The sequence below is a fragment of the Amblyomma mixtum genome, chromosome 4 (assembly GCF_055824585.1).
Source record: "Amblyomma mixtum isolate Tamu chromosome 4, ASM5582458v1, whole genome shotgun sequence".
Lineage (NCBI taxonomy): Eukaryota > Metazoa > Arthropoda > Arachnida > Ixodida > Ixodidae > Amblyomma > Amblyomma mixtum.
This window is the reverse complement of record NC_143015.1, coordinates 138536671-138549556: the sequence shown is the minus strand read 5'-3', so window position 1 is coordinate 138549556 and position 12886 is coordinate 138536671. Positions and strand designations below refer to the sequence as shown.

The 12886-nt window shown below is 52.1% G+C and overlaps 1 non-coding gene across 1 annotated transcript; it reads right to left on the bottom strand.

Moving 5' to 3' along the window:
* Positions 1–4390: 4390 nt before the first annotated feature.
* LOC149348437 (U1 spliceosomal RNA) lies at positions 4391–4553 on the bottom strand. Its single transcript, XR_016282586.1, has one exon. It is a non-coding gene; the product is annotated as a U1 spliceosomal RNA (small nuclear RNA).
* Between the last annotated feature and the right edge of the window lie 8333 nt (positions 4554–12886).

Below are 12886 nucleotides of genomic sequence, written 5' to 3'. Positions count from 1 at the left end.
TGCCCCGGTACCCACACAATTTTGTGTGGGATCTTGTCGCTTTGTTCTTCCTGGTTTTTAATTCTGTCGCTCGCTGCGAGGAGTATACGGAGCGCGTGACGACCTATCCTGCCATTCATGTAATTTCGGCAGGCTGTTTGAGAGTCGGTGAGTATTGTTAGCGACCGCCCGGTTCTATAGCCCTCCGCCACCGCTTGAGCAACGGCTACTTCCTCGGACTATGCAGCTGTGCAGCCTCGGAGAGACGCGCTGGTCATTTCGCGTAAAGACGAATCGACCACCGCCGCCACAGCGATTTTGGTGTCTCCTCCTCTCCAAGACGCGTCTGCATACACGGTCGTGGCTTGAGGAGCGTATGTTCTTTCGATGAAGTCGGCCCTCGCTTCTCTTCTGCCTCGATGGAGGTTGGGATCCATGTTTTTTGGTATTGGCGCTACCTTGAGGGTCTTGCGAAGCTCGTCGGGGATCGTTGCCGTCCTCGTCATTTCTCGCATCTGCTCGCGGTATCCGAGCCTCTGCAGGAGCGCTCTTCCAGTCGTTGTCTGCAACAGCCTGAGTTTTTGCGACTCAAGCTGCGCCTCTCGTAGCACGCAAGAAAAAAATTTCGGAAATGACACAGTATTTACTCGAGAAAGAAAAAGCAGTAGCGCCGAAAAACGCACACAGCTGAAGAACGACGTATGACAAGCGCTCCTACGTCATTCCTACGTTGCAGCTCCTACGTTGCAGGACAAGCGCTTGTCCTACGTCGTTCTTCAGCTGTGTGTGTGTTTTTCGGCGCTCCTTCTATATTTATAGCAAACATATACCACCCCCCGTCCCAGCCGATGGCCCCGCTAGAATCACTTCTGCGAAAGCTACACCATCTAGCAGGGAAACATCCCCTACTCATCGGTGGGGACTTCAACAGTCAGCATACTGACTGGGGATACACAACCACGACACATCGAGGTCGCAGGCTCTGGCTGCTCCTGCAGAACCTCCAACTCACTGTGCACAACACGTTTCAGACGCCTACGCGGATCGGTAACAGTGTCAGCATAGACACCAGTCCGGACCTGACGCTGAGCCGCTGTATCCGCGGCGTTACCTGGAACAGAACACAACATACACTGGGCAGTGATCATTACATTATACAAATCACTGTCCCATACAAACCACCCCGTCACGCAAATATGACACACGCACTCATTAACTGGGATGCCTTTCGCGCTGCACGCACCGCCCTCCCAGACACTCCCATCGCAGACATCGATGCATGGGTGCAATCACTCAAGCATGACGTTCACCACAACACACGACACATTGAAACTACAACCGAAACACCGACCCTTGACACACGCCTAGCCCACCTCTGGGAGGCTTATCACAGCATCCTGGAACGCTGGAAAGGCAACAAACACAACAGAACGCTTAAAAAGCGGCTGGCCGCGCTGCAGACACAAATCCAACAGCACTCTGAGGAGCTCTGTCGATCCAACTGGGGACAGATATGTGACGGCATCGCCGGAAACCTGTCCAGCAAACGTGCATGGCAACTCCTCCGACACCTCATTGACCCCACACGCACCAAATCAGCAGCACAGCACCACGTGACACGCCTCACACATGAACACATTGACGATCCCGACACCCTTCTAGACACACTTCAAACCATGTACACATCTCCAGGCGGCCCCATACCTCTACCGCACTACACAGGACAAGCAAATCCAACACTCGACACCGACATCGGCCCTCACACAGCGGCCCTCCTGACTTTCCGCGCCAACTCCGCACCTGGTGCAGACCAAATCACAAACTCCATGCTCCGTAATCTGGATGACCAATCGATCACCCACATTACGAAATACTTCAACCAGTGCTGGAGGGAGGGTAACCTCCCGCAGTCCTGGCGCCACGAGAAGGTAATATTTATACCAAAACCCAACAAACCACTCACCATTCAAAACCTTCGCCCGATTTCGCTAACCTCATGCCTCGGGAAGCTCCTCGAGCATGTTGTGTTAGCGAGACTCACAAGTCACATGGCGGACAACAATCTCTACCCGCATAGCATGGTGGGATTCCGCCCTCATCTATCCGCACAGGATGCCATGCTGCAACTCACACACGACCTTTTTGACCCGCTTCTTCCAGGTCACACCAAGGCAGTCTTAGCTTTGGATCTCTCCAAAGCTTTTGATCGCATTGAACATCAGGCGATCATGACTGCTCTATCCCCATTGAATGTGGGTGTGCGCACGTATGCCTACATTCAAGCATTCCTGACTGACCACACGGCTGAGATACACTTCGTGCCTCTGTCTTCCACCTCCTACACACTTCAGAGTATCGGCACCCCTCAAGGGTCCGTCCTTTCCCCCTTTCTCTTTAACATAACCCTCATACCCCTCGCCCGGAAATTAGCAACTATTCCCCACCTGAAGCACACTCTTTATGCCGACGATATCACCCTGTGGACCACCCACGGCAGTGACGGCGAAATAGAGAACACCTTACAGGAAGCAGCCACCCTCACCCAAAATTACGCACGGGCCATCGGACTGTCTTGCTCCCCAGAGAAGTCCGAACTGCTCCTCATCCGGCCTAAGAACCACCGCTGTCCCCGCTCCCCCATTGCCATTGAATTGAATGGTTACCCGGTACCTGAGGTTGGCACCCTCCGTGTATTGGGCTTGCACATCCAGAACGATGGCAAAAACACCACTACCCTCAAGAAGCTCAAGCAGGTTGCAGGCACGATATCGCACCTCATCCGCAGGGTTTCGGGACGTCATAGAGGCATGAAGGAGCGCGACCTATGTCGCCTCATTCATGCCTTTGTCCTCAGCCGTGTACTGTACACTACCCCATACTTACAACTATCCAAACATGACATAAACGCTTTGGATGCTTTGATTCGCAAGGCATTCAAGGTAGCACTTCATCTTCCCCTCAACACACCCACAGACAGATTACTAGGCCTGGGCCTCCACAACACGATCGGGGAACTGGTGGAGGCCCACCGACAGGCCCAATACATCAGGCTCACAAAAACTTCCACAGGTCGGTATATCCTGGACTCCCTGGGAATCAAAATACCGGCCAACGACCCAACCCTTCTCGCCATCCCACGATCCCTTCACCGAGAGCTTCTCATCAGGCCGCTCCCGAGGAATATGCATCCGTCCCACCATGAGCAGCGCCGCAGAGCCCGTGCGAAGGCACTCCATCGAGCGTACGGCCCCCAGCCGGACGCCGTATGGGTGGACGCTGCCTGCACGGGTGATGAAGCGACAGCAGCTGCGGTGGACTCCTCTTCATCCACCCTCTTCACACTACCTCTCCCTCCAGATACGTCACCAGAGGCTGCAGAGGAAGCCGCCATTGCACTTGCTATAACCCGCACGGAAGCCCGGTATATTTTAACTGACTCTAAAACTGCGATTCTAAATTTTGCTCGAGGCCGAGTTCATGTCCCTGCTTTTGGCATACTGGACTCGCCCGATGCACCCCCGCCCCGCCAAGTGGAGCTGATATGGGTGCCTGCGCACTCCGGGAATCCCGGAAACGAGGCCGCCAACCTTTTAGCCCGAGGTTCTTTAAACCGGGCTCAGGTGGCCTCGGATCGGGGATTCACGAAGGATCGCATGCACTCATTCAGTGAGCTGACCCAGGCATACAGAGCCTCTCGCCAGCTCTACCCCCCGCCCCACCCCTCCCTAGATAACAGACACGCAACACTCTGGCGCAGATTACAAACACATACTCTCCCCTCGGCCCTTACCCTAACCCACTATCATCCCTCCTTCCCCACTCTGCTTGCGCCCTATGCCCAGAACCCTTCGCTTCTTCCCTCCACATCCTTTCCCTCTGCCCGGCGGACCCTCCCCCGCGGGACCTAGAGAACCTCAAGACTGGGAGGACTGGGAGACCCTGCTGCATTCGGAGGACCCGGCCGTGCAGACCATCGCCACCGGCCGTGCTGCCAGTGTTATGGACCTCAGGAACATAAACACTTGAGTGCTGTGGGGTCGTGCGGGGACCCTGGGGCGTGCCCCGAATTCCTTTGTAAATAAAGTTTTCTCTCTCTCTCTGTTCCGTAGTGTACATGAACTCGGCCTCGAGCAGAATCGTGCAGACCATCGCCACCGGCCGTGCTGCCAGTGTTATGGACCTTCGGAACATAAACACTTGAGTGCAGTGGGGTCCTGCGGGGACCCTGGGGCGTGCCCCGAATTCCTCTGTAAATAAAGTTTTTTCTCTCTCTCTATCTCTCCTTAGTGGAGGGTTTCGGTATTATTGTTAAGGGAAGGGAGAGAGAAATCTGAAAGAGGAGCAGTATTGTGTTCGAGCCCCAGAGGATAACTGTATGAAGAATGTACGTCTGATTTTGGAATTACATAGCAGGGGGCAGGCGCGAACGCCGAACCCCCACGACCAAAAATTATATGCCCCAACTACCCCAGTTTGGGGTAGTGGCGCGCTTCAGCCCGCCGCAGTGCAATGGCAGGCCTCGACACGGAGCCCCGACCTTGCTGATCGCCGGCGACCCAGCACCAGGTAAGTATGCTACCGAGTCTGCTGAAAACGAACGCCATGTGATTTATACCTCTGTTCTGTACCAGTGACCAATGCACTTCATACACGAAGTTCCTTATTCCGCACTTGCAGAATCTTGTTGAAAAGCAACTACTGGGCTCGGTGCGACCGCCTACACGTAGGAGTAACTCTAGTTAACCTACCAATTCAGTGTAGCGAAAAGAAAGAAAACAAATTAGGTGCTAGATGTGTTTGCACCTTGTGACGAAGTTGCACAAACGGCTAGCTGCGAACAGAGTGGTTGCTGCCGCATGTGCAACTCAACTTCTTCACAAGGTGCGAGCACTACAAACACCGAATTTGTTCTGTTTCTTGTTACAAGGTGGTCGCAATTATTCCGATCCCTGTAGGGTGGCTCAGTGGATCATGGCCTCGTCTACCGAGCCGGAGTACCCGGGCTCGAACCCGACCACGGTGGACGCGTTTCGATGGAGGCGGAACGCAAGAGGGGCCTGTGTGCTGTGCGATGTCAGTGCACGTTACCATGTGGTCGAATTAATACCGGAGACCTCCACTACGGCACTTTTCTGCAGACCATCGCCACCGGCCGGGCTGTAAGTGTTATGGACCTCAGGAAAATAAACACTTGAGTGGAGTGGGGTCGTGCGGGGACCCTGGGGCGTGCCCCGAATTCCTGTTGTAATAAAGTTTTCTCTCTCTCTCTTCTTTCTTCTCTGTGACCTCTCCGCCTGAGCTAGGCCACTCTCCGCTGGGAGCTAGGCCTACTCCGACGGACGCTTCCGCCACCAACGCCATCATGGAGGTGCAGGTGCAGGGAGAGGTTCTAAACCCCAACGACTACGACCCAAGGGACTGGACGCACATTCTTAGTGTGCCTGCCCGCTCCAAGGACGTCCTTTCAACAACCCGACGCCAGGAGGGCGCAGCCTCTGCTACCGGTACCCCCAAGTCTCCATGCCTTGAAAAGTCAGCGCACCTGCAAGCAACGCGCACAGCTGCGCAGCGTTCGCGGCAGCAGCCACCGCTTCCTGCTGCAGATTACAAGATCGTTTTTAGTTCACGAGGCGGGCTGCAGCTGGACCTGCTTCCACCCCGACAACTACGAGAGGCCATCCTCCAAGCGGCGTCCCAGCTTAAGGAGCCAGCGCGTACCCAAATCAGGGTACACCCGGTCAACAACACCTGCACCGTAAGCACGCCCCTAAAGGATGACGCGCTCGCTCTGGTTCGGGTGAACACCATCACACACCAAGGCAAGGAATTCGCCGTAGCACCTTACATAGCCCCGCCGGACGGAGCAGTACGCGGAGTCATCTCCAATGATTATTGGAATGAGACCCCGTCAGAGCTCCTGCAAGACCTGCTCACCGGCAACCCAGACGCCCTCATCGTGGACGTCTCCACGCGTTCCATCTTAATAACTTTCCGGGCTGGACCTGTCCCACGCGCAGTTCTTTATGGAGGAGCCCTCCACAGATGCACACCGTACCGAGGGCATATAGACGCCTGCACGAACTGCCGCGTCCCAGGTCACCGGGCGGATGTGTGCGTCCATCCAAGGTCTCATAAGTGCCCCCGCTGCGGGCAGTCCCACCCAAAGGAAGATGTGCCCTCATGCACCCCCAGCTGCATTCTCTGCGGCGGCCCTCATATGACACAAACACAGTCAACAGGCTCACTTTCAAAGCCTACAGCGCAACACACGCGGAGGAGATTGCCATTGCTCTTGCTCTCACTACTCCCAAGTCGAAACACATCATCAGCGACTCGCGAGGGGCCTGTCGGAACTACGAGTTGGGCTGGGCTCCCCCGCTTGCCTGGCGCATACTGGAATATAGCTGTCGATCTGAAGATCCAACTCCACGCAACCTGATTTGGGCCCCCGGTCACCAGGGACTCCAGGGAAACGAACAGGCCGATCAGGTCGCCCGCGCACTCTCTCCCCGGGCTATCTCCCTGTCCTTGGAAGGGTACTCCCAATCAGACAATCTGGCCATTACATTCAAACAAATCACCGAGTATTACAAGGAGGAGCACCGGCGCTACCCGGCCCCTTGTAAGGGTCTGGATCGCGCTGACGAGCGCCTCCTCATCAAAATTCTTACTAACACTGTACTGTGCCCGGCGGTGCTTAAACATTTCAATACATCCTTTGATGGCGCGTGCCAGTTCTGTGGGGAGGTGGCTGACACCTTCCACATGGTTTGGGCGTGTCAGTCAAACCCATCTATCCCCCCCAACCCTAACCCCACCAGAGAGGACTGGGAGGCGGCCCTGCTCGGCTGTCAGGACCTAAAGACCCAAAAGGCCTTGGTTCACCGGACGCGGGCGGCGTTGCTTGCCAATGGGGCCCCGGAATAGGGGCTCCACCTAGTATTGTTAGGGGAAAGGGCCAATAGGGCCTACCCCAATCACCTCTCTGTAAATATTTATTGCATTTTAAATGTTTTTCACCACCACCACCGGCACCGGGAACTGCAAGGGACGGGGCCGCAAACTATCGTCTCCGAAGAACGCTCTCTCTCCTCCGGATACATCGCGCCTTTCCCGCTGCGATCAACCAGGCACAGGCAGCAGACGCAGCTCGACGACTTCCCGGTCGCCTTCTACAAGCCGGCAGAATGGCAGCAAGAACGCCACGCGTCTCACCTGGGCAGACCGCGTTTCTGCCAAGGCTACCCGTCATCCCCCACCACCCCAGTCCTCCCAGGCAGATCCGAGAGACCAGGAGCTCAAGGCCTTGCGTGAAGAGGTAAGCCGCCTTTCCTCCCTCCTAAGCACCCCCGCCCCCTCCATGCCCCCTAAACCCGCACCCGCTGTCATTAACTCGACCCCATCATCCACAGACACATCGAGCACCCCTCCCGCAAAGAAACAACGCACCACAGACAGGGTGTCGAACCGGAACCGAACCCGAACCCAAAACCGGAACCGAACCCGAATTTTCGCCCGGAACCGGAACCGAACCGAACCCATAATTTTTTCGCCATCTTGGAACTGAACCCGAACCGGAACGATTCAAAGGAACCGTTCCGAACCGGTTCGGGACCCGGTTCAGCACCACTTTTTTTGCATCTCGGCATACTTCTTGTTTTCGGACAAAATGAGATGATCTAGCGCATAGACTTACCCACCCGTAGCTGCCTGCGCTATGAAGTGCAAAAATGGTACCTAGTGTATGCGACAGCAAACTCACAGGAAGTCTGGTGCCTGGGAAGAAGCCTAATTAACGCTTCTGCAATGCACTACCGCCAATTCTTTGTACTTCAGGTTTATGTGAAATCTTGAGTTATTATTACATATATCCCTTTTACATATTTGCGTAAATCTTTAATCAAATTGTTAGGACTGCTCTAACTGAATAAAGTACTATAGACATCACATTTTTGCTTGCGTGCTTTTCTTTCAAACGATCCATCAGACATTGATGTACACGGAGCATCGCGTGGTATTTCCCCAACACATAATAAATAATTTGTATTTGAATTTCTTCACGACTCTGTTTCGGTTTCACCAGCATAACGATGGCTCTGACGAGTAGAGGAAATTAGATGGCGTGAGGTGCAATAAAACGGCAATATAACTGCTGATACGTCGTTCGTTGTTGTTATAGGTCTTGAAGCCGGCTGATTTAAGTGCTATAGTGGATCAAAACAACGTGTAAGCGTTTTTATTAGTTTTCCCGTGCCTCACGTGACCTAATGTTGAGCTTACATCACAGCCATCATTCGGTTAATGAAACCGGGACAGCATGGGAGAAAAAATAATTTCTAAATTAATTAGTGGTAGTATGCGAATACAACACGGTGGTCCATGTATTCTAATATCTATGGTGTCATTTGAAAGGCGGAAACAAGCAATAAAACTGGGTGTCTATAGTCATTTAACCACCGATTGAGAATGCCTTCCTTTTCTTTGCGTCATTTCCCACAAATAGATGAAATATTAGCGCGAGGATCCAACAACGTTGTCATGGTGGTTTTTGAGGAAATGAAATGGCGCAGTAACTATCTCACTTCGTGATGGACACCTCAACCGCGCCGTAAGAGAGGGAGGAAGGTGGGAGTGAAAGAAAAAGGTGAAGGAGGCGCAGTAAGCGAGACCTCCGAAATAATTTCTACCAGCAGGGGATCCTTAAATAGCAGCTGCATAAGTTTTAGAAATCGACGAGCTTAAAAGGGTCGAGTGTGTGGAACTTCAAGGTAATGTATGCGAAGTCCTTTTGGCCTAGCATTTGAAACGATGACGTGATCACCAATTAAAATTGCGAAGGCCTTCAAGCTTCTCCGCAGCGCACAAGGCTAAGTGGGGGACTCATGATGACGTCATCGAAGGTATCGGTACATTTCCAACGCATAAACGCCTGCTTTGAAGGAAACAAACCAACGCCACCGAAGGCTAAGCCCGCCGAACGTTGTTTGGCAGCGTCCAACGAGGCACGGCAGGACGTGGCTGACGGCAGCACTAATTTGAAATAATACCTTCCGTGACGTCACACTGAACTTCCCCGCACTCCTCCGTTGCTTTGAGGAGAAGTGCAAAATTTAATCGTCGATTACGTCACTATTTTAAATCGTAGGGCAAAAAACTTAGCATGTATTACCTACAGCCTATATAGCTTTGAATCCTTGAGTACCGCGAAATTCTCAAAAAGTGGCGCAGTTGTTAACGTGCACTGACATCGCGCAGCACACGGTGTCTTTTGCGCTTCGCCTCCGTCGAAACGTTGGCCCCCGGGGCCGGGTTCGAACCCCGGTACACCGAATAAGTAACCGAGTACCCTAACCACTGAGCCACCGCAGTGGGTACTGCAACATTTACTCTTGTAGGCGCTCATTGTCTCATACAGCAGGTTCTAAATAAAACCCCTCACGATGTTGGGCAATAAAGAAAAAAAATGGCTCAATGGCTGTGGAGCTCGGCTGCCGATTCCAAAGATACAAAAACCAGCGTTCCCTGTCGCACGCCGAAAATCCCCAGCTGGTCTCCGTTAATCTGGAGCCCTCCACTACACCGTCTGTCGCATAGCCCCAATGTCTAATCGACACATTAAGCCCGAGATATTACTATTATAACAAGGTACCCATGTGGGCTAGTTGGTGTACATCAGTCATAACTTCACCAGCGAAAGAACGAGACACGGGAGTAGAACAACACAGGACAACGCTCATATCAGGCTGCAAGGCAGTGACACATGCATCAGTGCACCGTCCTTGCATCTCACTAGCAAGGAAGTTAATTTCCTAAGCAGAAGTGTGCGCGTGCAAGATTGATAGACATATTATCTGTATTTTGTTGTTTGCCAGTGTTGGAGCGTGTATCCACTCCTCGGTGATCTGCCACTTATGTATCTGTTTGTTTTGCTTGGTGTGTCTGATACGCATGCGTCTTCTGGTGACCTAGGTTGGCCGTTTCTCGAGTAAACTTCAGTTGTTATTCCAGCGTTGTCCTGTGTTCTTCTACTCCTCATGTCTCGTTCTTTCGCTGGTGAAGTTATGTCTGATATTACTACTAGTATTACCAAAAGAACGATGTATAAATTGGTGCCGCTCCTTTCTTTTTAGAATCCGCATATTCTTGTTTGCGCGCGACGGTAGAGATATACTAATAAGAAAAAATTAAATACCGAATACTGAAAAGGGCAATGCGGAAATGCATGCGCTCTCTGGCACGCAATAGTGAATACGCCCAGAAAGATGCCACTGCGATGAAATGTAACTGCGATGAAGTGATTTCGTTATGCCGATTCACTGAAGTCGTTCTGCTTCTAAGAAAAAATTGCTGCCAGTCGCCAGCGCGCGGCTCCATCCGCTGTTCTCGCACTGCTCGATCTTGAATTCTCTGTCTGGCGACTTATGATTGTTGGAGTTTTTTTTCGTAGAACGCTTAGGCGACTCAAAACGTTGAGCCTTGACAACAATCTGCCTGGGCTATATCGGGTACAGGTGCATGATGGGGGGTGGGGAGATGGGTGAAAGTTTTTGAAGGTGCATTTTTATCAGTGAATGCCCGGATGTGCGCCCACTGGGGTGTGCATCAGGGATGGAGGCTGCACGCACGCACCCCCCCCCCCCCCAACACACGCACACACAGCGAGAATATTTTTGGGAAAGCAAGCTATACTTTTAACGCAGTAAAAAGAACAACTAAAAGAGTATGCATACTCTATCTTCTGACTCCGAGTGGGATTCATACCAATGGCGGCGCAACAGAAAAATCTCGTTACAGATGCTTAAAGCTCTTCGCCTATTTTCTAGGCTTCTTTGTATGGTTGTTGCATGGAATATTTGGAACCTCTCTCACCCTCCTCATGCCTTACATGACCGCGTCGAATTCAGCGATCTCGGCATAAGACCTCAGGGCTCCATAACTCCTTTTCGCCGCCCGCACATGAAAATTCCAGTCGGTGCACATGTCAAGAAAGGGGAACCAGCCAGGAGGTTGAACTTGAGCAGCATATTTCTCCTGCGTTAAAGTGCGCTGTTGTCTGAACAGTGACCTCGTTGAACGCGATGGTTCTGCGTGTTCATCCATCATGCGGGTTTTCCACACGCTAAGCGGTCCTATCAACACGAAGAGTTCGCACGGAATTCCGGAGTTTTTTATCGCAGACATAAATTTTTTAAAGAAATGTATGATGTCAGTGGGTTTTTAAGAGACTGCTTAAGTATGTCCCAAAAGAACACAGCATCGCGACAAAAATATCATTGTATTTCTCAAATTGTCTCTCGTTGCTCGCACAGGTAGATATGCACTGACCACGGCCCAAACGTTCCTTTGGCGCGAAGGTTCGTCCTAACATGTAAGGTCCATGTCTGAAGCGTGGAAAAGGTTTTTGTGGCCGATTGAAACTATAGTCGAGCCCACTTATAACGAAGCTGACGGTCACGCGGCTTCCGTTCGTTATATCCGATGTTCGTAGCAAGTGAATTTTTCGTACAACATCCAAAAATACTAAGGCCGCTGAAAGTGGCGTTTATTATAAAACTGCGTTATGCGCGCCTACTTGTGCAAAGTAGGAGCCTGTCGCTTCTCTTTCCAGGCTATCTAGGGTGGTCATTTAATCCTCGTCGAGACCTTTCTGCCAACTATCAAATATATGGACGAGGTATAACTAATCATGGATGAAGTGTGCATGGCAACTGGTGGCAGGTCGGCCACATAAATGAGATTCCTGGCAGTAGGGAGAGCTCGCACTTGGTGTTCAACGTCTCCGTCAGAGCAGGCGCTTCTGCGATTCTGTGGTCCGCAGGCACGTTGTTATCCGAGGAAACATCTGGTCAGCTATGGATCAGCGAAGTGTTGCCAGAAATGTGCATGCGTCTGGTCACGTGTGTTTTCAATCTGCTTCTGTCGTTCCTGGGCTGGTGCAGCGACGAAGTAGCGCAGCGCTTGTGGCGCAGAATGCATCCGTTGCACTGTCCGCTGTATGACAACGCCTGCACATGATAGCGGCGCAAAAGATGGCGACGACTGGGCAGGCTATGCATACCACGTGACCGCCATGGCCAGCAAGGATTTCAAAATTATCAAATCGCTGCTGTTAGTTGACCCGCGACCACGGTCAGTAGCTTTGCTTTCGACGATGCCCCCTTGTCAGGCGCACCGCGTTTCTTCCATTCGGTATGCTCTGCCGAGCCGGCGAACGCGTAGGCAATGATTGCCCTCGTAGGCCATCGACGCGGGTTTTCTCGCGAGCATGTCCAGAAAAGACAGGGGAGCGCTTACTCGCCTATGAAGCATAGCTGCCAGAAAGGGGTGGTTTGCAGTTTTGAAAATAAATGCCTGAAACATGTTGGTGGACAAGTGGTGCACGCCAGATTAACCACTCTTTATCACTCTATCAAGGGCGCAAGAAATTATGTTGACGCAAAGGTTCCCTTTGATAGCGCCCAGAAAAACCCGCAAACATTCAAAGTAGTGCAAGTATATCTTCTTCCTCGCACAATGCTGCACTTGCAAGAACCACTCTTTATCACTGTTGTTGGAGCTCAACGTCGCAACAAACATGTTGCCAATTTGTTTGGTTTATTGGATTTTAACGTCCCAAAGCGACTCAGGCTATGAGGGACGCCGTAGTGAAGGGCTGCGGAAATTTCGACCACCTGCGGTTCTTTAACGTGCACTGACATCACACAGTACAAAAGCTTCTATAATTTCGCCTTTTCGTCCGCCGCCGCGGGGATCGAACCCACGTCTTTCGGGTCGGCAGCCAAGCGCCGTAACCATTGAGCCACCGCGGCGGGGCTGTTGACAATTTGTGTTCGTGCGAAAACGAAGCGTTCTCAACCCATCCAAGCGTGTGTTTTTTATGATACTATTTTTATCAGAAGAGAGAAGG